This window comes from Miscanthus floridulus, chromosome 19, assembly GCF_019320115.1.
Source record: "Miscanthus floridulus cultivar M001 chromosome 19, ASM1932011v1, whole genome shotgun sequence".
In the NCBI taxonomy this organism is placed as follows: domain Eukaryota; kingdom Viridiplantae; phylum Streptophyta; class Magnoliopsida; order Poales; family Poaceae; genus Miscanthus; species Miscanthus floridulus.
Window position 1 is genome coordinate 73,323,905 of NC_089598.1, and position 3,977 is coordinate 73,327,881.

Genomic DNA, 3,977 nt, shown 5'->3' on the forward strand with positions numbered 1-3,977 from the left:
TCATCTCTGATCCACAACCTGAACAAAGCAGCAGAATTAATAATATTGAACATACCATTTCTTTAGTTAACAAGCTAAAATTGGCCCATATATACATAGAATGAAAACAATTGTCTGCCTAAACAAAGACAGTCGTGACGACGAAATATATGAAATGCACCTTTACTGCTCTGCTAATGACTCCATGAACAAGGAAACATAAGGAAAATAGTAAGGCCTATTCATATGGAAACACCCTCTTGATCTACAAAAGCGAATGACACGGGCATGGATGACATGACCCTTTCTACGGTCTATGTCATATGCAATCAATGTTCTATCCTTCCCAACAAGGAAAATAAAATTCCATTCTGGATGAACTGTAATCACTCTGTACTCCTCAGTCAAAGCTCAGAACCAACTTTAATATTCATGCATCCAAACAGTTCCTCCGTGTCCACAACATGCTTCAAACTCCAGTTATCAGTACCATAGTCTTCAAGTATCCACACTAAAAACCAAGACCTATTGCGAAAATTAGCACAACACACACAGAGGTGACCTTGAGCTTGATGGATGGACATTTTAGTACCACCTGGTTTACAAATTATTCTCCATGTCTTTCCCTCCATATTCACAACAACTATTACAGAGTACTCAAGCATGTGCATAAAACCATTAAGAAAAACACTTCTCGATTTTGAATGTAGAACAATACCACCCTCGCACCATTCAGATTCCTTAAAGATCCATGCTAAAGTTTTAGATGAGTAGATCTCCACACCAATGCATGCACCCTCCACCTCAACAAATTCAATCACATGGAAGTGCGAGGACGTTGGGTCAAAACCTAAGCGATCCAAACCAACAGAACGGATACTACGCGACAGTACATGCCATTTGTGGGTCACCGAATTGCAGACAACATAGCGACGTAATCCATCAGGCCTAGCACACCAGCAAAGGACGAGGCCGCTACAATAATATGAGACTAGGACTTTTTAAGGGGGAAGGGCAAGAAGGACAAGGAGGGCCGTTCACCGATGATGCTGGTGTTGATATTTCTTAGTATCACCCTTTACTAAGTTGTCATCCCTAGCATGATGCCAGAAATACGTGGTTGGTAATTATTAATGACACTTGTAAACTCAGAGAAAATTATATATGTTAAAGTAAAGTATCCGCAAGCGCACATATAATATACCATTGTAGCATTTCATCCGAAAGTATACCAAGTATCGTTATTTATATTTTATCCACAGGGAGGAGCTATGGGATTGTTGGCATAGAGATATTGACAAATATGTATACTTATGATAAAACCACTCTCATGCTATGGCATGGGTAAGTCAAATGATAAATAAATAATAACTATAAAGCATTGATAATATTTTCAGATATAGAAATAGAGACTCATAAAATGTAGTATGGCTAGGCAGGAGATTCGGTAAGAGCAAAAGATTCCTAAGTCATTCCTTATTTACTAAGTCTTTTTGTACATCCAAGTATATACACTCTCATCTATAGCATAACTAACTCTAGATCTATGCATAAGGAACATTACTAAGGAAGATCAAGAACAGAGCTGTCTCCCTTCACAACCGTGTTCTACTTGCTCTACAAACGGGGAGTGGACTACAAATGACTCAACAGGAGTGTCACATCCGTGATCTTCCACATAACCTAGAGTGAAGAATGCATCTGCAGGTAAACAATATCTAAGCACCATGCTTACATAATGTTGACCGCTTAACCCACGCACGTGTTGGGCTAAGCGCTTTACGAACATATGCATAAACACATCATCAATCACAATTATATCAAGTATATAACTAGAGCAAACTTGGAACATAATAAATAGCAACATAATATTGAAGTAGCACAAAGTCATAAATAAAGAGATACAATGGCTATACCAGTCTCCAGACGGTGGATCCAGAATCCTAAGTAATAGCCCACACTCTACTTGAACCTTGCTAGCTAGCTAGTACTAGAACTTTGAAGAATTGGAGCTCTATTCTCTTCTCTCTAGAAACCCTAATTTCTAGTCTGATCTTGACTTATGGCAGCATGCTTTGGAGGGGGACAGGGGCTGGTTATATAGACCAAAGTGTCAATCCTGAGCCCTTGGATCAAACCGACTTGAATAGATGGCGTAGATGCAATCTAGGAGGCGATGGAGAACTGACGTAGCAACGGGGGCTGACATATGGGCCTTGGGGACCAGGTGGCATATAGGTGGGGCAACCACTCGGGCTCCGCTTCGGTGTGGAGTCCTCTCGAGTCTTCTAGAACCTTCTGGTATCTATTTTGCTGTGGTTAAGCGCAATTAATTCCGACATGTAGGTCCACCTTGATGGCTTTCTGAATAAACACTGCAGAAAATATAGATTCACTAAAACTCGTGGAATTTGTTAGTTTAAACCCCTAAGTCTTTGTTGGTGATCCTTTTTATGCATTTATTCAAGTTATGTTGACGGTTTATGATAGATGATAACTACCATCAACAAACTCCCCTAATCTTAACCTTTACTCGTCCCTGAGTAATGCTAAAGTTAACAATGAATCAGGAGCTATTGCGATGTTTTCACTACTCATAAGTACACATATGCTCAACAAATAATTCTCCTCCAGAGTGAAATCCACTGATCTGACTTTCAAACTTACCCATATTATCTTCAACCATGGGGCTTTTGAGCTTTCACTTGGGTCTTGAGCAATTGAAAGATAGAACGATCAAGTCAAGCACTACGTCTCAAGTTCTTTGTTCAACCATTATTCTAAAGTTTTTGCAAGTTTTCAAAATAAAACTCAGTGATTCCATTGTATGACACTCTCAAGTCTCTCATATAAATGTGGTATTTGTGGATTCTTACCAAGGCAATAGTGATATTATGCCTTTTCTTCTCCTACTACTAAGGCTTATGTGGAGCTTATAGGAGTTGTAAATGTATGAGAAAGCATACTTGCGATACATATATTGTAAAGTCAAACAATGAATCCAAAGAGAGTTGAGTCATACAATCAAATCAAGATGTGCATATGTGTGGAATATGGTGAATATAAAAATAGTGGCTAGCGTAATTCTACTTTGCTCCTTGAAAACATATCTCTCATTTGAAAGTTGGAAACATTTGCTAGAGAGCAGGGGCTATCTTATTCATTTCTTTCTTTTTTTTGTTTTTTAGGTGGGCATCTAAGTATCCATTGTTTTAATATCTTGGACACTTGTCCATTTTTTCTCAACTCTTTTTTTATGAATAACTTTTGCATAGCCCATGCCTCTTTTCTGCAACAAAACTTTTGAGAGATAGCAATAAGAACTTGGAGTATTTATTTGGTGGAAAACCTAGAAAGCATGTTTTTGGCATTTTCTCCTAGTGTAGCAGTAAAACATTTTTGGGTGGATCTAGATGGAATGCATGTTTTTAAGCCTACCCCAGTGTAGGAGTAATGCATATGTGGGTGGTGTGTACGTGATCGTGATTTTAAGAGCATGACAAAACTCTCATAAGGCATCAACAAAGCTTGACTAAACTCAATGCAATGCAAACAACATATATGAGTGGAAGTTTTCCTAGTCTAAATATCATATTTGGGTCTGGTTGAAATTCAAGTTTTGTTATACAGAATCTCATCATGTTACATTTTTATATTTTTCAAAAGATAAATCTCTAGAATTCAGGTGTCACTTAGAACAAGATAAATAGTAGCTCAGACATTATCATATCATATCCATCATTTACCTAAACTTAGATCAAGCATATGCTACCCACGAGTTTCAAGTTCAAAGCAAATTCTCATGTCAAATCAATTTCATCTAAAACTTGGGAGAATTCAAGCCTGAAAACTAGGTACTTGAAAAGAATTATAACAAAGCAACTATTCATCATTTCCATCATGTGAAATCATCTTCAAGTTTTTTTCTCTTCTTTTTTTAGCTCTTAAAAACTAAAACACATCTTAAACAAACTTAATTAAACTTAAACTATATACAC